This window comes from Mobula hypostoma, chromosome 2 (genome assembly GCF_963921235.1).
Source record: "Mobula hypostoma chromosome 2, sMobHyp1.1, whole genome shotgun sequence".
Taxonomy (NCBI): domain Eukaryota; kingdom Metazoa; phylum Chordata; class Chondrichthyes; order Myliobatiformes; family Myliobatidae; genus Mobula; species Mobula hypostoma.
In genome coordinates this window covers 138,145,908-138,168,033 of record NC_086098.1, presented here as the reverse complement: position 1 = coordinate 138,168,033, position 22,126 = coordinate 138,145,908, and the positions used below count along the sequence as shown (strand labels likewise).

Genomic DNA, 22,126 nt, shown 5'->3' with positions numbered 1-22,126 from the left:
TGGTTATTCGTATAAGCAAGTGTTTAACTGTGACGAAACTGCAACTTATTGGAAAAAAATGCCAAGTAAGACATTTATTTCGAAAGAAGAAAAGCAGGCTAAGGGACACAAGGCATCGAAGGACAGGTTTACCCTAATGCCAGTTTTGTACAGTCGGCCCTCCTTATCCGCGAGTTCCGCATGCACGAATTCAACCAACTGCAAATCAGGAAAACCCGAAAGTTCTCTCTCCAGCACTCATTCGTTCGCTACTTTGTTTCTGTGACAAAATGCCTAAAAAGCAATTACGTGATCAAAGCAATTCCTCTAAGGCTAAGAGGGAGCGTAAAGTGCTAACTCTCGCCGAGAAATTTGAAATATTAGATCTTTTGAAAAGTGGCATGTCGCATTCCGAAGTGGGCCGTAAGGTTGGTAAGAACGAATCGAGCATTCGCACAATAAAGCAGAAAGAAGCTGAAATTTGTGGAAGTGTTGGTGCTAGGGATGGCTGGCTGGCTATGTAAAGTGCTACAGCCTCAAGAACTTAAAGATCACGGGAGGATCGGGATCGGCTGATGCCGAGGCAGCATCAGCATTCCCAGACAAGCTAGGATAGTTGTGTCTGTACTGAATATGTACAGACTTTTTTTTCTTGTTACTACTCTCTAAACAATACAGTATAACAACTATTTACATAGCATTTACATTGTATTAGGTATTATAAGTCAACGGAAGAGAAAGACTGCAGGTGGCGGGTCCTGTGCTGCCCTGGGTCCTAAAGTCCACCTGCACTGAGGCAGGTTAAATATGGGACTTGAGCATCTGCGTTTTTTGGTATCTGCAGGGGGTCTCGGAACCAATCCCTCGCGGATAAGGAGGGCCGACTGCACAGAGGAATGGTCTAAAATTCCTCCTCGCCATTGTGCAAGTCTAATCAGCAGCCAGAGGAAACATCTGGTGGTAATTATTGCTACTAAATGAGGTGCTACCAGTTAATAAATCAATGATTTACATACTTTTTCTAGCCTGAATTGTGAATAACTAAACAATATGTTCAATAAAGACATGAAAATTACAATTGTGTGTTATTAGTTTAGGCAGATTGTGTTTGTTTATTATTCTGATTTAGATGACGATCAGACCACATTTTGAGTAATTAATGCAGAAAACCAGGTAATTGCAAAAGGTTCACAACTTTTTCTTGCAACTGTAGTTTTAGAGAGAGGAGCAGTAGATTTAGGGAGCATCTGAGTGGGAATTCTTTCACACAGAGAATGCACTGCCTGAAGAGGTGGTGGAAGCAAATGCATCTGCTTATTTGACACCAAACGTCATCACCTTGCACTTGGGGTTAAATTCCACGTGCCAAAACTCCAGGATTTACAACCATAAGACCTAGATTGACGATGCCTGGCATTGATCTTTGCCTCCTCATTGGCCACAGGAATAGTACCAGATGATTGAGTGGTGGCAAATATTATTCCTTTGTTCAAGAAAGGGGGTCGGGATAACCCTGAGAATCATAGACCAGCATGTCTTAGTTCAATGCTGGGCAAATTATTGGGGAGGATTCTTGGAAACAGAATTTACAAATATTTTGGAGAAACATAGTCCGATTAGGAATAATCAATTTGGCTTTATGAGGGGGAGGTAATGTCTCCCAAGTCTGATTATATTCTTTGAGGATGTGACCGTCATTGCTTTCTTTTTCCCTGGGGATTATGGGTGGTTATTCCCTTAGTATCATTTTGCGTATTTCCTCTGAGGCCTTAAATTTCGTAGTCTTTAAATGTACTTTTATTTGTAGGTTTTCCTAACTAGTTTATATTAATAATTTCGTTTCTTTTTTTTTTGGTTAATCATAGGGTCTGTGGTCTGTTACGGTTTTCTTTATATTTTCAGGCTTTTTCTCTGTTTTACATTGTGCTTGTCTTAATTGATTTACCTTTTTTTATTCTTCTACTGTTTTATAACTAGCTGATCTTTTTTATATTTACACTTTTTTTAGTGAGCGTCTATCGGAAGTCATGGGGGTAGTTTTAGTGCTTGCTTCTTTCTGGCGGGTCTGCTTTAGATTTAGCCTTGAGGTCATGGGGTGGGGGGTGGTGGGAGGGGCTTCACGTTTTAGTTTTTTTCTTCTTGGGCTACTTACATTACTGAAGTATTGGTTGCGTTCTCCTTCCCGTTATCTCTGGTTTGTTCTGCTCCCTTTCCGGGTTCGTGGGTCGAACCTATCGTCAATCCTTTTTTTTGCGGGTTGACTTTAGGGTTTATGGAGTCTATTATTAATTTTGTCTCCTGGAATACTAATGGTCTTAATCATCCTATTAAAAGGCAAAAAGTTTTTAAAGTATTCCGGAGACTTAAAGCACATGTTCTATTTTTACAAGAGACCCACGTGCGGAGGGGGGACAGACTACGTTTTTTTAAATTCTGGAAGGAACAACAGTTTCATTCGAACTCTAACGCTAAGATTCGAGGCGTCTCTATTTTTATAGACTCCTCAGTTACTTTTGTACAACATGATATTATCTCTGATCCGAATGGTAGATTTCTACTGGTTAGTGCTCTACTATTTAATAAAAAGGTAGTTTTGGTCAATGTTTATGCACCCAATATGGACTGTCCGGAATTTTATAAATCATTATTTAATCGGTTCCCGAATTTGAATGAGTTTTCATTGATCTGGGGTGGAGATCTTAATACTTGCTTATCCCCAGTTTTGGACCGTTCGGCTCCTTTACGGATTTTACCCAATAAATCTGCAACTTTGATTAACTCATTCCTCTCTGATTCTGGGTCGACGGACATCTGGCGTTTTTTGCATCCTCAGGAAAAATATTTTTCTTTTTTTTTCACATGTTCACCATTCCTATTCAAGAATTGATTACTTCTTTATTGACTCTCAGCTTATCTCTTCAGTGATTAAATGTGATTACGGATCATGCTCCACTTAAGCTTTCTATTAAAATTCAGGTCAACGCACAAAATAATAGACAATGGCATTTTAATTCGTTGTTGCTTCAGGATTCGGATTTTGTTAACTTTATGAATGAACAGATTGATCTTTTTTTTACAATCAACTATACAGAGGATATTTCTGTGAACATTCTTAGGGATACTGTTAAAGCTTATATTCGTGGTCAGATTATCTCGTATTCTGCTGCTTTGAGGAAGAAGCTGAAGCAGGAGGAGCTGGTCATTGTGGACAAGATTAAGGAAATTGATAAGAAATATGTTACAGCTCCCTCTGAGGAGTTGTATAAACAAAAAACTGAACTTCAAATGGAACATAGTTTATTACTTTCGTCTTCAATTGTAAACCTATTAAAGAAAACAAGAAGTGCATTTTATGTACACAGTGACAAAGTTGGCAAATTGTTGGCTAACCAATTGAAGTCTAATTATTCTAAATCTCAAATTAATCAGATTTATAATCAAAATGATCGATTGATATTTGATCATGCGGAGATTAACCAAACCTTCTTTGATTTTTATTCTTCCTTATATCAATCTGAGCGTTTACGAGACTCTAAATATATGAATGACTTTTTAGATAACCTAGATTTCCCTGAGATTTCACAGGATATGTCTTCTATGCTAGATACTCCCATTACCACTGATGAGATTAAGAATGTTATTTCCTCTATGAACCTGGGGAAAGCTCCTGGCCCTGATGGGTTTACCGTGGAATTTTATAGGTTTTTTGCACCTTCATTAATCCCTTGGTTCGGTAGGGTTTTCGAGGCTTCATTAAAACTTGGTAAACTTCCCGAATCCTTCTATAGAGCATCAATATCTCTAATATTAAAGAAGGATAAAGATCCTGCTCAATGTGCATCTTATAGACCAATATCTTTATTAAATGTTGATTCTAAAATTTTTTCTAAATTATTAGCAAACAGATTAGAAAAAGTTCTTTTTATTATTTCGGAAGACCAAACGGGTTTTATTAAAGGTCGTTACTCTTTCTATAACATTCGCACACTGTTAAATATTGTTTATACCCCCTCACAAAATGTTCCTGAGTGTGTTATCTCTTTAGATGCTAAAAAACCCTTTGATAGAGTAGAATGGCCTTACTTATTTAAGGTGCTTGAAATGTTTAATTTTAGCTCGAAATTTATATCTTGGATCAAACTGTTATATCATTCTCCTATGGCCTCGGTCCGTACTAACTCTTTAAGCTCACCTTTTTTCCCTCTCTTTCAAGGTACTCGACAAAGTTGTCCTCTTAGTCCTTTATTATTTGATATTGCATTAGGACCTCTTGCAATTGCCATTCGAGAATCTCCAAATATTATTGGGATAACTCGGGGCTTAAAGTCCCATAAAATATCACTCTATGCTGATGACTTACTTTTATATATTTCTAATCCTCAAAAATCTATCCCTGCTGCTTTAGATTTATTAGCACAATTCAGTCATTTTTCAGGTTATAAATTAAATCTTAGTAAGACTGAACTTTTTCCAATTAATAAACAACTTCCCTTGTATCATGCAACACACATCAAAGTTGCTGGTGAACGCAGCAGGCCAGGCAGCATCTGTAGGAAGAGGTGCAGTCGACGTTTCAAGCCGAGACCCTTCGTCAGGACTAACTGAAGGAAGAGTGAGTAAGGGATTTGAAAGTTGGAGGGGGAGGGGGAGATTCAAAATGATAGGAGAAGACAGGAGGGGGAGGGATAGAGCCAAGAGCTGGACAGGTGATAGGCAAAAGGGGATACGAGAGGAGGTCCGGGAAGAAAGACAAGGGGGGGGGGACCCAGAGGATGGGCAAGAGGTATATTCAGAGGGACAGAGGGAGAAAAAGGAGAGTGAGAGAAAGAATGTGTGCATAAAAATAAGTAACAGATGGGGTACGAGGGGGAGGGGGGGCCTTAGCGGAAGTCAGAGAAGTCGATGTTCATGCCATCAGGTTGGAGGCTACCCAGACGGAATATAGGGTGTTGTTCCTCCAACCTGAGTGTGGCTTCATCTTTACAGTAGAGGAGGCCATGGATAGACATGTCAGAATGGGAATGGGATGTGGAATTAAAATGTGTGGCCACTGGGAGATCCTGCTTTCTCTGGCGGACAGAGCGTAGATGTTCAGCAAAGCGGTCTCCCAGTCTGCGTCGGGTCTCGCCAATATATAAAAGGCCACATCGGGAGCACCGGACGCAGTATATCACCCCAGTCGACTCACAGGTGAAGTGCCGCCTCACCTGGAAGGACTGTTTGGGGCCCTGAATGGTGGTAAGGGAGGAAGTGTAAGGGCATGTTTACACAGATAAGTGCCAGGAGGGAGATCAGTGGGGAGGGATGGGGGGGACGAATGGACAAGGGAGTTGCGTAGGGAGCGATCCCTGTGGAATACAGAGGGGGGGAGGGAAACCCTATTCCTAGTGGGGTGGTGGGAGGATGGAGTGAGAGCAGATGTACGTGAAATGGGGGAGATGCATTTAAGAGCAGAGTTGATAGTGGAGGAAGGGAAGCCCCTTTCTTTAAAAAAGGAAGACATCTCCCTCGTCCTAGAATGAAAAGCCTCATCCTGAGAGCAGATGCGGCGGAGATGGAGGAATTGCGAGAAGGGGATGGCATTTTTGCAAGAGACAGGGTGAGAAGAGGAATAGTCCGGATAGCTGTGAGAGTCAGTAGGCTTATAGTAGACATCAGTGGATAAGCTGTCTCCAGAGACAGAGACAGAAAGATCTAGAAAGGGGATGGAGGTGTCGGAAATGGACCAGGTAAACTTGAGGGCAGGGTGAAAGTTGGAGGCAAAGTTAATAAAGTCAACGAGTTCTGCATGCATGCAGGAAGCAGCGCCAATGCAGTCGTCGATGTAGCGAAGGAGAAGTGGGGGACAGATACCAGAATAGGCAAGGAACATAGATTGTTCCACAAACCCAACAAAAAGGCAGGCATAGCTAGGACCCATACAGGTGCCCATTGCTACACCTTTAGTTTGGAGGAAGTGGGAGGAGCCAAAGGAGAAATTATTAAGAGTAAGGACTAATTCCGCTAGACGGAGCAGAGTGGTGGTAGAGGGGAACTGGTTAGGTCTGGAATCCAAAAAGAAGCATAGAGCTTTGAGACCTTCCTGATGGGGGATGGAAGTATATAAGGACTGGACTTCCAATTATGATCCCTTGTATCATAACTTTCCATTTAAATTGATTAATAATTATTTTTCATATGTTGGGATTAAAATTACTTATAAATACAAAGATTTATTTAAGATTAACTTTTTACCCTTAATTGACCATATTACTCAACTTTCATCTAAATGGTTTCCTTTATATTTAACTTTGATTGGTCATATTAATGCAGTTAAGATTTTTTTTTGCCAAAATTTCTATATATATTTCAGGCATTACCAATCTTTGTTCCAAAATCTTTTTTTGATAAAGTTGACTCAAAAATTTCTTCATTTATTTGGCAAAATAAAAACCCAAGAGTGGGTAAAATACATTTACAGAAAGCTAAGAGAGATGGAGGTTTAGCATTACCCAACTTTAGATTTTATTATTGGGCAATTAATATTCGACATATGAAATTTTGGTTACTTGACCAGGATATACTATCCATCCCTAAATGGGTAGTATTGGAATTACAATCTGCTCAGGGCTATGCACTTGGCTCTATTTTAGGTTCCTCTCTTCCTTTCGATTTGAAACGCCTCAAACTGGTTTCTAACCCGATAGTTAAATATACCTTATGTATTTGGTTTCAATTCAGAAAATTTTTCGATCTTAACCAATTTGGGCTAGCGATCCCTATTTTAGGTAACATTCTTTCCTCCCTCTTTCACGGATCGTGCGTTTCAAATTTGGAAGATTAAGGGTATTTCACGGTTTTTGGATTTATTTTTAGATGGTTCCCTTATGTCTTTTGAACAATTATGTAATAAATATAATTTACCAAGAATACATTTTTTTAGATATCTTCAAGTTAGAAATTTCCTAAGTACTATACTTTCTTCCTTTCCAATGCTTCCTCCTACATATATTTTAGATACTATAATTAATCTTAATCCATGTCGGAAAGGTGCAACGGCTATTATTTATAATATTATTATGAAACTTAGGAAAGCTCCATTTGATAAGATTAGGTCAGATTGGGAACAAGAATTGGGTTCTATTATTTCCGTGGATGACTGGGGGCAGATTTTATAATTAGCCAATACTTCCTCTATCTGTGCTAAACATTGCCTAATTCAATTTAAAGTTGTTCATAGAGCACATATGTCCAAAGATAAATTAGCTCGTTTTTATTCTCATATTAATCCTTTTTGTGATAGATGTCCGGGGCAGATAGCTTCCTTAACTCATATGTTTTGGTCTTGTCCTACTCTGGAAACTTTTTGGAGAGACATTTTTAATATTATCTCAAAGGTATTGAATATAGATATCTCTCCTCATCCTATTACTGCTATCTTTGGATTACCTAAAATTTCCAGTAATCTTTCCCCTTCAGCCCGTAGAATGATTGCATTTCTTACTTTAATAGCGAAAAGATGTATCTTACAACATTGGAAAGAGCCTAATGCTCCAACTACCTTTTTTTGGTTCTCCCAGACGATATTATGCTTAAATTTGGAGAAAATCAGAAGTAATCTTTATGATTCCTCATTTAAGTTTGAACAGACCTGGAGATCTTTTATTCAATATTTTCATTTAATGTAATTTTTTTTCTCTTTTGTTTCATATTTATATTCCCTTCTTGCTTTTTTTTAACTGTTTTTAATGGAGGTCGGGTTTGAGGACATGATTTTAAGTTTTTTAGCTCTACCTGTTTCCAAGTTAGCCCATTGCTTTGCTTTGCTTTGCTTTTAGTTTAGTTGCACGGTGGGTTTTTTTGGGGTTTTTTTTTTCCTTTTCTCTATTGATATATATATATATATATATAAAATTAGAATACTATCATTTTACCTTATTATTTCATGTTTAAATTGCACTGCTTGTATCAACTTTTTTCGGTATTAATATCTCCTGTAATTTCTAACAGTGTATTAGTGCTTATATGGTTTACCTTTTGTATACTTATTTAATAAAAAGATTTAAAAAGAAAGAAAGAAAAGAGGATGTGACAAAGCACATTGATGAAGGTAAAGCAGTGGAAGTGGTGTATACGGATTTTAAAGTGTTTGATAAGGTTCCCTACAGTAGGCTCATTCAGAAAGTCAGGAGGCATGGAATCCAGTTAAACTTAGCTGTGCAGTTACAGAACTGGCTTGCCTATAATAGAAAACACAGGGTGGTAGCAGATGGAGAGTATTCTGCCTGGAGTAAGTAACCAGTTGCTTCCACAGGGATCTGTTCTGGGACCCCTGCTCTTTGTGATTTTTATAAATAACTTGGTTTAGGAAGTGGAAGGATGGATTAGTAAATTTGCAGGTGACACAAAGGTTAGTGGATTTGTGGATAGTGTGGAAGGTTATTGCAGGCTGCAGTGGGACATTGACAGAGTTGGACTGATAAGTAGTACATGAAGTTTAATTCAGTAAAGTGTGCAGTGATTCATTTTGGAAGGTCAAACTTGAAGGCAGAATACAGGGTGAATGGCAGGATTTTTAGCAGTACAGAGGAACATAGGTATCTTGCAGTCCACATCCATTGATCCCTCAAAGTTCTACACAAGTTGATAGGGTTGTTATGAAGGCACATGGCGTGTTGGCCTTCATCAGTCAGGGGATTGAGTTCACATGCAGCAAGGCAACGTTACAACCCTAAAAACCCTGATGAGATCATATTTGCAATTTGTGTTCAGTACTGGTTAACTCATTATAAGAAGGATGTGGAAGCTTTAGAGAGGATGCAGAGGAGATTTATCAGGATGCTGCCTGAATTAGAGGGCCTGTGTTATGAAGATAAGAGCTAGGGCTTTTCTCTTTGGAGCAAAGGAGGATGAGAGGTGACTTGATAAAGGTGTACAAGATGATAAGAGATATATATTGGGTGGATAGTCAGAGACTTTTTTCCCAGGGTCCAAATGGCTAATACAAGGGGGCATAATTTTAAGGTGATTGGAGAAAAGTATAGCGGGGGGGGGGATGTCAGAGGTAAGTTCTTTACACAGAGAATGGTGTGTGCATGGAAACAGGGCCGGTTGAGTGTCCCTTAGAACAGAGATGAGAAGGAATTTCTTTAGCCAGAGGTGGTCAATGTGTGGAATTCATTGCCACAGATGGCTGTGGAGGCAGTCATTAGGTATATTTAATGCAGAGGTTGATAGGTGCTTGATTAGTAAAGGTGTCAAAGGTTACCGGGAGAAGACAAGAGAATATGATTAAGAGGGATAATAAATCAGCCATGATCAAATGGTGGAGAAGATTTGATGAGCTATATGGCGTAATTCTGCTCCTCTGTCTTATGGTCTAAGCATCTATAAATGTTCTAGAATCACCAAGGCGAAGAAGGCTGCAGACCTACAATGGTTAAATGGTATTAATGTAGATAGATGCAATGAGTGACATGAACACAGTGGGTCAAAGAGCCTGGTTCTATGCTGTATGGCTATGACCCTCACCTCTACTTCTGAAGCCCTTATCCTCATTACCTTCTCTCATCCTAGCCTATTCCCCACAGTATCACTGGTTCTTACAGCTACAAACTACTTTCTTGAATTACTTTGCCCCTTGTCTCATCCACTCTCATCCCCAACAACAACTAAGAGACCATGTGATTATTTGCCTCTGCCAATCCCCTCCTTTCCCTTAAACCACGAGTTTAAATCTTCCCTAAGGCTCTCTTGTCCTATCCCTGGACATACTTTTTCTCATGTGCTCTCTGAACTCCTCCTGTGTGAGACCTTCTTCATGTTCCCTCAACCCCTAGCCCTTTAAGTTGCTGACTGCTCAACTTAATTTCTATTACCTTGTGACAGTTATCAGTAATTCACCCTCAAGTTCTATTTCCCTTTCTTCGAAATCTGGCCTCAGTTCCTTAACTCCTATATCTTTACAACTACTACCTATAGTGCAATTTCCACTCCAAAATCCTTCAACTTCATGTAGCCTCCCAAAGTTTTGCTAATGCATATCGGAACTTATTTTTAAATCCTTCCTGTCAGATTATTCTCCTACCATGATAATCAAAAAATTATCATCAACCCGTCATCATGGCTTAGAAATAGCTCCACACAACTCTTCTGGCATTAAGAATGTAGTCACTATGCAGTACAGTAGATGCAATGTTTGCATCCAATTGTTATAGGGACATGCCACAATACAAATAAAAATCTGCCAGCCACAAGGAAATGCTGCCTTATTAAATAATGCTGCATTATTTAAATAATGGGTAAGGTGGCCCCAAGGAGTCGGAGGGACCTGGACAAACTGGTGAAGAATGAAATCAATGTTCTTTGTGCACATGGGCTGCAGAGACCATCCAGGTCCAAAATCAGGTGTGCTTGGCAATAATTTCCCATATAATTTCTCTAGGGACATGTAAAGAATACCTGCAGTTTCGGAAATCTGCAATTTAAAGAAATGACAGAGCCTGCTCTGTTGCCATTAGTGGGCTGAAGGAAAATTTAATGAAGCCTTCTCTCCTTGAGTGACTTCCATTATGCTAGTGATCAGTAAAATGGGAGATGTGACAGAGATCAGCAGCAGCAGCTTAGAATAACCTTGAGGTTTAGAAATGAGAGTGACTGACCCCAGTGAGCAAAGCATTCCAGGTCCAAGTGCAGCTGTCAAGGACTGATTCTGCAATTGCCCCTCTGAAACTCAATCCCACTTACTTTAATATACTCCTTAATATCTAATTATTTGACCAAGCTTCATCCTAATCTCCTCACATGGTGCAAATTTGTTTCGGAAAATGCCAAGTTTAAAAAAATACATAATGCCTTTTCAATTACCCTGTCATTGAATCCTCATCTAAGAAAAAATGTGTTGGCATTGCAGAGGGTTCAGAGGAGGTTCACAAGGATGATTCCGAGAATGAAAGGTTTATCATACGAGGAATGTTTAATAGCTCTAGGCCTGTACTCGCTGGAATTTAGAAGGATGGGGCGTGAGATCTTATTGAAACCTTTCGAATGTTGAAAGGCCTAGACAGAATAGATGTGGAAAGGATGTTTCCCATGGTGGGGGAGTCTAGGACAAGAGGGCACAGCCTCAGAATAGAGGGACATCCATTTAAAACACAGCTGCAGAGAAATTTATTTAGCTAGAGGGGTGGTGAATTTGTGGAGTTTGTTACCACAGGCAGCTGTGGAGGCCAGGGTGTTGGGTGCATTTAAGGCAGAGATTGATAGGTTTTTGATTGGACATGGCATCAAAGGTTATGGGGAGAAAGCTGGGGAGTGGGGCTGAGAGGAAAAAAGGATCAACCATGATTGGAATGGAACAGTAGACTCAATTGGCCAAATGGCCTAATTCAGCTCCTGTCTTTTTATAATAAAGGAATAGTGAACACCACTGAGGATTAGATTGTAGTAAAAATGCAGCGTAGAATCAGCATGCAGCACTGAGAACTATAAGATAACATTATGCATGCCACTTCCCACAGTGATCACATTTCTACATTGAGAAATTTGACGGGGGGAGAGGAGAGAGTAGGAAGGGGGCGAGTGAGAGTGGAGGGAGAAAGCGAGAGTAGGAAGAAGAATAGGAGTAGGGATAGGGACAGGAGAGAGTAGGGAGAGGGACAGGACAGGGTAGGGGGAGAGTGGGGGGAGAAGGGAGAGACTGTGCATAGTCCAATCTATCTGTATGACATTTAGTTTTCTTCAGTTTATCAAGGACAAAAACTGCAAGAAAGCTTTTGTTTCAAAATTTCAATTTTTTTTCTACAGATAGTTGTAAAATTTGTTTGCATAAGTTAACTTTATTTCTTCTACAGCAAAGTTTAAAATATTATGACTGCATCAGATTTAACAGTTCTAATGCATATTTTGATTTTTTTCCTCTGAAACTCAAGACATATTTCTGATTTTCATTTATAATTAAGGCAGCATGTGTGCCATGCCAAGCCATAAATAACCACATATAGTGGAGCATCCTGTACATGACTATGCTTCCATTTAAGTATGATCCTGTTGGAGCAGTCTCATATAACGTGCGTAGTAAAATGAAACCATGTATGGACACTGTAGAGTAAGCAATAATCTCTGAAGGAATACCAACTGGAAATAATTCAGCAGCATAAGACACTGCAAATATAACAAAATTAAGTGCATGATGGCAATTGAGATGTCAGCATTAATCTCAGTCATCCCTCTAAAATTTAAGCACTTTAACTGGATATTTAGCATAACTAGGAAAGGTGACACATCTACACCAAAAGGAATATATGACATGATCCTAATTCAAATTAGCAAGGCAAGGTATGTGGACAATGCAAATTCTAGTTCATTGAGTGAAGATACATTGCAAAAACTACAAGTTAAAGTTCACGTTCACTTACAGTCACAAGCACAATGCAAGTCAATGAAATGCATTATTCAATTTGTGCCTCTTTGTCATGACTACTTTCCAAATCAATTACAGTAATCTGCTGCTGCAAGATGTGTTAATACTTTCTAAAGCATATATCACATTTCAGCTGAAGTACATGAGGCAACTAGAATCCTTAAAAGGAGTTGCATGGCAAATTAAAACATTAATTATTTCAAACCCAAACTCAAAACAGTTCACAGTCACAGAAAGGTACAGCACAGAAACAGGCCCTTCAGTCATCTAGTCAAATCATTTAAACAGCCTACTCCCATCGAGCTGCACCAGGAACAAAGCCCTCCATACCCCTAACATCCATGTACCTATCCAAACTGCCCTTAAACTTTGCAATTGAGTGCACATGCACCACTTGCACTGACATCTCGTCGCACACTCTCACAACCCTGAGTAAAGAAGTTTCTGCTCATGTTCCCCTTAAACTTTTCACCTTTCACTCTTAATCTACGACCTCTCATTGTAGTTCCACCTAACCTCAGTGGAAAAAGCCTGCTTGCATTTACCCTATCTATGTGCCTCATAATTTTATATACCTATATCAAATCTCTCCTCAAACCTCCACATTTTAAGAAATAAAGTCCTAACCTAGTCAATCTTTCCTTATAACTCAGGTCCTCCAATCCTGGCACCAGCCTTGTAAATTTACTCTGTACTCTTACAATCTTATTTACATCTTTCCTGTAGGTAGGTGGCCAAAACTGCACACAATACAGTAGTCCAAGTTAGGCCTCACCATCATCTTATACAACTTCAACATGACATCCCATCTCATATAATCAATACTTTGATTTATGAAGGCCAATGTGCCAAAAGCTTTCTCTATGGCACCATTCACCTGTGACGCCATTTTCAATTAATTAGGTACCTGTACTCCCAGATCCCTTTGTTCTACAGCATTTCTCAATGCCCTACTGTTCACTGTGTAAAATGTACCCTTGCTCATCCTACCAAAGTGCAACACCTCACATTTGTCTGCATTAAATTCCATCTGCAATTTTTCAGCCCATTTTTCCAGCTGGTCCAGATCCTGCTGCAAGCTCTTATATAGTCTTCCTCACTATCCACTACACCCTTGGTGTCATCCGCAAACTTACTGATCCAGTTAACCACAGCATCGTCCAGATTATTGATATAGATGACAAACAACAACAGACCCAGCTCCGATCCCTGTGACACTCCACTAGTCACCAGCCTGCAGTCGGGGAGACAACCATCTCCTACCACTCTCTGGCTTCTCCCACAAAGCCAATGTCAAATCCAATTTACTACCTCATCTTGAATGCCGAGCGACTGAACCTTCTTGACCAACCTCCTGTGTCGAACCATGCCAAAGGTCTTGCTAAAGCCCATGTAGGCAACATCCACTGCCTTGCCCTCATCAACTTTCCTGGTAACTTACTCGAAAAACTCGGTAAGATTGGTTAGACATAACCTACATCACCTAACATGTACAAAGCCATGCTGACTATCCCATTACAGTCCATGTATTTCCGAATTCTCATATATCTAATCCCTTAGAACACCTTCCAATAACTTTTCCACTATTACTATCAGGCTCACCGACCCATACTTTTTCATTTTATTTTCAAAGCCTTTCTTAAACAGCGGAACAACAATGGCTATCCTCCAGTCCTCCGGTACCCCACCTATGGCAAAAGCTGATTTAAGTATCTCTGCTAGGGCCCTTGCAATTTCTGCACTTGCCTCCCAAAAGTCCGAGGGAACACCTTGTCAGGCCTAGGGATTTATCCATGCTATTTTGCCTCTAGACAGAAAACAACTCCTCTGTAATCTATATAGGGTCCATGAAGTCTATAGACTCTGTGTCCATCTCTTTAAGTAAATACAGATGCAAAAAATCTATTTAATATCTCCCACATTTCTTTTGGTTCCATGCATGGATTACCATTCTGATCTTCCAAAGGATCAATTTTGTCCCTTGCAATCCTTTTGCTCTTAACATATCTGTGGTACTTATATTCCATAAGTACCTCAATTGTTTCTATTTGTGTACACTTGCTATGCACCTCTTTTCTTTTCTTAACTAGGGCCTCAATATTTCTTTAAAACCAAGGTTCCCTAAACCTGTTATCTTTTCCTTTTATTCTGACAGGAACATATAAGGTTTGAACTCTTAAAATTTTCACTTTTGAAGATCTCCCACTGACCTGTACACCTTTGCCAGAAAATAGCCTGTCCCAATCCACACTTGCCAGATTCTTTCTGATACATAGTCATAGTCATATTTTATTGATCCCAGGGAAATTGGCTTTCGTTACAGTTGCGCCATAAATAATTAAATAGTAATAAAACCATAAATAATTAAATAGTAATATGTAAATTATGCCAGGAAATAAGTCCAGGACCAGCCTATTGGCTCAGGGTGTCTGACCCTCCAAGGGAGGAGTTGTAAAGTTTGATGGCCACAGGCAGGAATGACTTCCTATGACGCTCTGTGTTGCATCTCGGTGGAATGAGTCTCTGGCTGAATGTACTCCTGTGCCCAACCAGTACATTATGTAGTGGATGGGAGACATTGTCCAAGATGGCATGCAACTTGGACAGCATCCTCTTTTCAGACACCACCATCAGAGAGTCCAGTTCCATCCCCACAACATCACTGGCCTTACGAATGAGTTTTGTTGATGCTGTTGGTGTCTGCTACCCTCAGCCTGCTGCCCCAGCACGCAACAGCAAACATGATCACACTGGCCACCACAGACTCGTAGAACATCCTCAGCATCACACACTCTCTCACTGGGATTTCTTCGTACCTTTCCTGAACACATTTGACAAACTCTATCCCATCTAGTCCTTTTACATATTACTCCAGTATGGAAGTCCCAGTCAATATGTGAAAAATTAAAATCACCTACTATGATAACCTTATGTTTCTTGCGGCAGTCTGCGATCTCTCTGCAAATTTGTTCCTCTAAATCTCGCAGACTGGTGCATGGTCTGTAAATGTAGCTCCATTAACCTGGTCATACCTTTCTTATTCATCAGTTCCATCCAAATGCCGCAGTAGATGAGTTCTCCAGTTTGTCCTGACCAAGCACTGCTATGATATTTTCCCTGACTAGTAATAAACTAGTAATCCCACCTCCTTTAACCCCTCCTGCTCTGTCATGTCTAAAACAATGGAATCCCAGTATATTGAGCTACCAGTCCTGTCCCTCCTGCAAACAAGTCTCACTGATGGCTACAATGTCTTAATTTCATGTGTTGATCCATGCCCTGAAATCATCTGCCTTTGCTACAATATTTCTTGCATTGAAATATACACAGCTCAGGACATTAGTCACACCATGCTCAACCTTTTGATTCCTAACTTTGGCTGAGGTCTTAACAACATCTATCTCCACAGCCTCTCCACTATCTGTTCTGACACTCTGGTTCAATCCCCCTGCAATCTAGTTTAAAACACCTCCCCCCGCAGTACTTGCAAACCCTCCCACTAGGATATTAGTTCTCCTCCAGTTCAGGTGCAAACCATCTCTTCTGAACAGATCCCACCTTCCCTGGAAGAGAGCCCAATGACCTAAAAATCCGATGCCCTCCCTCCGACAGCATGTGTTCACTGTATAATCTTCCTATTTCTGGTCTCAGTAGTACATGGCATGGGTAGCCATCCTGAAATCACAATCTTGGAGGTCCTGCCCTTTAACTTACCATCTAACTCACTGAATTTTCTTTGCAGAACTTTGTCACTCTTTCTACCTATATCATTTGTACTTACATGAACCACAACCTCTGGGTATACACTCACCCACCTAAGAATGCTGAAGACTCAATCTGAGATGTCCTGGACCCTGGCACTGGGAGGCAACATACCACCCTGGAATCTCGTTCTTATCCACAGAGCCTCCTTTCTCTTTCCCTACTAACAAATCACCACAGCTCACCCTCTCTTCCCCACTTCCCTTCTGAGTCACAGAGCCAGACTTACTGCCAGGGACCTAACCGCTGTGACTTTCCTCTGCTAGGTTATTCCCCACCCTCTAACAGTATCTAAAGTGGTACACCTGTTGTTGAGGGGGATGTCCACAGGGGTACTCTGCAATGGTTGTTTAACCCCTTTCCACTTCCTAACTGTCACTCAGTTTCCTGTACCTGCACCTTAGGTGTACCTACCTATCTATATGTGCTATCTATCACTCCCTCAGCCTCCCGAATGATCCTGAGTTCATCCAGTTTCAGCCTTAAATCCGTACACAAAGTGTTAGAAACTACAGCTAGATGCACTTCTTGCAGTTGTTGTCGTCAAGAGACACTCTGCCTTCCCATATCCTGCAAGAGGAGCATTCGACTATCCTGCCTGGCATTCCTACTGTTCTAACTAAGCAAATATAAAGAAGGAAAAACAATAAATAACCCATTCAAAACTTATTACGCCCTCTGTACAAATGACCCCTGAATTATGAGAGGAATTGCATTCCTAGAAAATGCCCCCCATTATCTGTATATGCGTCAAAAAATGTGTTGGAAAAAACTGAGTTTATTTATTTACTTCACCCCACCCCACAGATTCAGTGATAGTGAATTTTATTTTGTACTTAAATTTTTTAGGTTATGTTTTGTGAGTCTTGTAAAGGCAAATTTCCATAACTCAAACAGTGTGATGTATTTGATTTAGCAGAATGTGGGAAACCTACCTAGCTAGATTTTCACACTACACAACCAACCCTATTTGCTTTCTTTCAACCAGTCAATGTAATGGCTTATCAGCAATTTATTACCATAGCAACCCTGACTTCAGCCCTTTGCTCTTCCCCACCCTTACCTGCAGTTTAAAACTAATTTGCTTTCTCTCCTTCCCAGTTCTATCTTCGACATGAAATATTAAATCTGTTGCTTTTCCACAGAAGCTGCCTGACCTGCTGACTGTTTCCAGCATAGTTTATTGAGGTGATGTATAAAATATTTAGTGATTTTTTTTGAATCATGAAGGGTTTGGAAAGAGTAAATAAAAAGAACCTCATGTCTAATAACTCAACAGCAGGCTTCCATAAAATTGATTATTAAAAAAATTAAGAGATGATATGATGGACACTCACTTGTGTAACCACAGGATTCACTGTCCCCTCAGGTTTCAAGGAAGCTACCATATCCCGGTGCCCAAGAGGGTGACAGTAACCTGCCCCAACAATTGAATTGAATTGACTTTATTTCTTACATCCTTCACATACACGAGGAGTAAAAATATTTACGTTACGTCTCCTTCTAAATGCACAATGTGCAATTATAGTAATTTGTAATAATTTATAATAAATAGAACAGTCAATGTAATATAGAGTACACTCAAATAAGCATGAGCTCATCAGTCTGATGGCCTGGTGGAAGAAGCTGTCCCGGAGCCTGTGCACCTGGCTTTTATGCTGTGGTACCGCTTCCTGGATGGTAGCAGTTGGAATAGATTGCATTTTGGGTGACTTGAGTCCCCAATGATCCTACGGATCCTCTTAACACACCTGTCCTTGTAAATGTCCTGTATCACGGGAACAACTACCTCGACAATAACGAAGTGCTTTGAATGGCTGGGTATTGATCGCATTAAATCTCATCTTCCTGTTATATTGGACCCCTACCAGTTCATTTATCACTCAGATCAGTCCACTGATGATGCCATTGCCTCTGCTCTGCATTTCATACTGTCCCACCTCGAAAATGGTGCTTCATGTGCCAGGATGCTGTTGTTTGACTTCAGCTCCGATATAATTACCCCTAAAAGCTGGTAGGTAAACTGTCCTCCTTGGCTCTCAATAACTTTCTCTGAAACTGGATCTTTGACTTCTTTACAGAAAGGCCACAGTCAGTGCCTGTTGGCTGAAAGATCTCTCACTCCATCATGCTGAGCACCGGTGCTCCCCAGTGCTGTGTGTTCAGTCCACTGCTGTTCAGGCTGCTGATGCATGACTGCACTGCTAGAACTAGTTCAAACCAAATCAGCAAGTACACTGATGACACAACAGCGGCTAGCCTCATCAACAACAATGATGAGACAGCATGGAGTGGCTGGTAGAATGGTGCAAGCACAACTTGAGTCTCTACATGGACAAGATCAAAGAGATGATTCTGGACTTTAGGAAGTGTAGTCTGATTACTCCTCACTGGTCAGACAAGGCTCCTCCATGGAGAGAGTTAGAAGCACCAAGTTTCTGGAAGTGTACGTAATGGATACTCTAATCTGGTCCCTCAACACTACCTCTTTGGTTAAGAAAGCACAACAATCTCCACTTCCTGAGGGGATTGAGATGAATGGGGCTCCTCCCCTCCCTCACCCACCCTCCATTCCAACATATTTTTACAGGAGCACCATCGAGAATGTCCTGAACAGCCGCATCACTGTCTGGTAAAGGAATTGCAAAGCATCTGTAAGTCCCTACAAAGGATTGTGAGGACCGCTGAGAGGATCATTGGGTCTCCCTTCTATCCATCAGAGATGTTTATCAGAAGCTTAGTATATGTTACTTGATTTGTGGTAGTATTCATTTATGTGTTACGTGTGTGAGTTATGTGTACTGTGCTGTGTATCTTGGTCTGGAGGAAGGTTGTTGCGTTTGGCGGTGTCCATGTCTACGGCTGAATGACAAGAAACTGAACTTGAATTTGAATGGACTGTCTAAAGAGGGTTATTGATACAAATTCTTATGTAACTTTCAGAAGGGAATTAGAGAAAAAAATGAGGATACGGGAAGAGTGGAGGAGGAGATTGACAGCATTGATCCTTGAAGCTCAGTGGGGCAAATAGCCTCCTTCTGTTGTATGGTAATGTCTGGGAACATCGGAGCCTTCCAAACTTAATATTAGATTCTCCAAATTAAGGTAATTCACTCTTTCTTTGTGATTGCATCAGAAATGGTCAATTTTCCAATTTTCCATCAATGGCTTTGGTTCAGTTTTTCTCTCTCCATTGGTACTGTCTGGCCTACCTAGCATATCCCATAGCTCTGTCTATATTATGTGTTGGTCACAACAGAGAATAATAATCAGCTTCTTACTGCCCCATTCACCAATTTGACTGGGTCTCACTCTATTATAGATATTTTCTTTTCATAGAGTCAAGAATTGTTCAGTATGGAAATAAGCCCTTCAGTCTGACACCTCTACATCAACTGAGATGCCTCATATCCCCTTACTCTTTTCTTCTCCAGGTACCTGTCCAAATACTTTTTAAACATTGTGATTAATTTTACCCCTACCTCCTCCACTGGTAGCTTGTTCCAGATACCCACCATCATCCATGTGAAAAGCCTGTCTTTAATATCTCATTTAGATATTTCACCTTAAACCTATAACCACCACTTTTAGATTCCCCTATCCCAGGAAGAAGAGTGTGACTATCCATCTTATCTATGCACCTCACGATTTTATAAACATCATCCCCTGTACTCTAGGGAGAACAATCCCAACCAAGCCTATCATTCCTTGTATCTGAAGGCCTCATTTCAAGACCTAATCCTAACCTAATCCTATTTAATCCAAACCTTTCTTCCCAACAGATCTTTTCAATTTAAAAATAATTTTCACATTTCTCATTCCCATTTCTGACAAAAGACCTTGGAACTGATATAGTTATTCTGTTTTAATTGGAAATAATCTTAAATTTCTAAGGACCAGAGGGAGCCAAGTTTTCACAAATTAGCCAAGCTAATAATTGTTGATTTGTGGCCAGTTAGCTGTCTCACACTAAGCAAAATCAAAAGTGCTATTGTTGACATTTCTCTGATTATTTCTATTGACCTTCACAAATGAACTAAATGTGCGAGATCAGCAGTCTCAGAACTCAAATGACTTGCGTTGTCTTTTTCAGTCTTACAAAAGCCAGTCATCTGAGAAGACTGTGGAGAGTCCTACTCAAATACAGTTCTACTCAGAAAATTTCCGTCATTCTATATGCAGAACTTCATTCTAACCAGCAGATTTAAGAAGATCCAATCCTAAAGCTGATATGACTCAAGCAAGACTATGTCACTGCACCAAATTTCTTCACAGTTATTTTCACCATAATGCAATACCTCATCTCAAAAAGCTTTCTGCTGGAATGGACCCTAACTACATGGCAAATTGGAAACTGTTTAACCTCCATCACGATCACTCCAGAACCAAAGTCACTCCAAACTCAGTTCATCTGAGAGGATAGAGACAAGAAGTGTGAATAAGGGAAAAAGCTACAGAAGAAGAATGATATGAAAAATACAGTATGAAAGCATCCATTTTTGGAATAAGCATAGAAAAGCATATTTTCAATAAAACTTACTAATAAAAATTTGAAGATCCTTAACAACGATCATAGGAGAAGACATTTGCTTTCTGAATTGCTTTCTGTGTATGCATATTGTCTTCTTAGCTTTTATTGTTCACAGTACAGAGGCATCAATAGAAAGATCGATTTATTTTCCATCCCTAAAGTACCCCCTCAACCACATGACATTCTAATTAATTTCAGAGGGAAGTTGAATCAACTGGATCAGCATGGGTCAGAAGTCACATTTGGATTTTCCCTGGTTGACATTAGTGAACCACATGGAGTTTATCCAATAGGTTTACCAGCAATGCAGAATTTTGCTGGTCAACATTAATGAAAATACTTTTTTAAATTTCAGAATTACTTATTTTAGTTTAATTTATTCTGCTGGGGTTGAAACTTCATCTAGGTTTCAGATCAATTGTTCAAATCAATAGTTCACTCAAGTTCAGTAACTTAAAACACTAAAATTTCATACCACCTTACTCTTATAAAGGTTTTGGATTAGGTCACACTCAGAGCACAATATGCTCTTTACCTGAGGAAGGATATTTGTGCCTTCCAGACTACAGCAAAGGATCACTAGGATGCTTCTTGAGAAGAGCAGGCTGTCTGAAGAGGAGAAATTAAACAAAACAAGCAAACATTCTACAAGGTTTGGAAATACTCAGCAGGTGAATAAGTAACTCAATTCTGGTGAAGAGTGGTTAACCTGAAATCTTAATTTCTTTTCTCCTGCCACATGTTCTGCCTGACCTGATTAAGTACTTCTAGCACATAAAAGTATCTAACAAGCACTGTTATTTTTACTGTATATTTGGCAAAGATTGTTAAAGTGAAGTTAAAGGGGCCAATTATTTAATAATTCAATCATCATATGAGTAACACTGTTAGTAATTGCAATTGCATCTTTTGAAGAAAACCTATCACAGGAGATACATAAAAACTAATTTTTCTTCAGGATCTTGCACCAGAAGGAGGGGGACACAGAATTTTTCAGACATGATATTAAAAAAAAATTTTCACATAAACAGAAATGCTAACCTTAAAAAGAGGTGGTTGTCAATTGCAGAATTCAATGCCAAGGTATGGAGTGAGAGAAAAGGTGCACAAATGGAATTGAGATGCAAATTACCATAGTCCATTTGGAAAATAAACCTTATTTAAGGGTTTACATAGTTCTTGCATTCCTTCTGCTGTTACAGTTGAGCACTTTTCAGATGCTTTGGAGGTGATCTAGGGCAGTGGGCTTAAAATATTTATCTGTAGGCTCTTGCTGAAAACAGCCCATTTTAAACGTTTACGTTCTCCTTCTATTTTCCAGATTTTCTTCAATTCTTTCCTTTTACCTACAATTGTTTTAACTACGTTCTTTTAACTATTTTTAATACAGACAAAACTTACTTATAGATTGGGTAGTATTCACTGGTTTACGGCAAGTGCAAATTCTACAGCTT

At 39.8% G+C, this 22,126-nt stretch overlaps 1 protein-coding gene and 1 long non-coding RNA gene across 3 annotated transcripts in view; one reads left to right on the top strand and one right to left on the bottom strand.

Moving 5' to 3' along the window:
* The window catches only part of cdk19 (cyclin dependent kinase 19), a 180,609-nt gene that overhangs the window by 121,627 nt on the left and 36,856 nt on the right, over positions 1-22,126 (bottom strand). The window lies entirely within an intron of this gene.
* LOC134359552 (uncharacterized) lies at positions 17,205-21,246 on the top strand. The gene is made up of 3 exons (XR_010021140.1): positions 17,205-17,329; positions 19,085-19,246; positions 20,235-21,246. It is a non-coding gene; the product is annotated as an uncharacterized LOC134359552 (long non-coding RNA).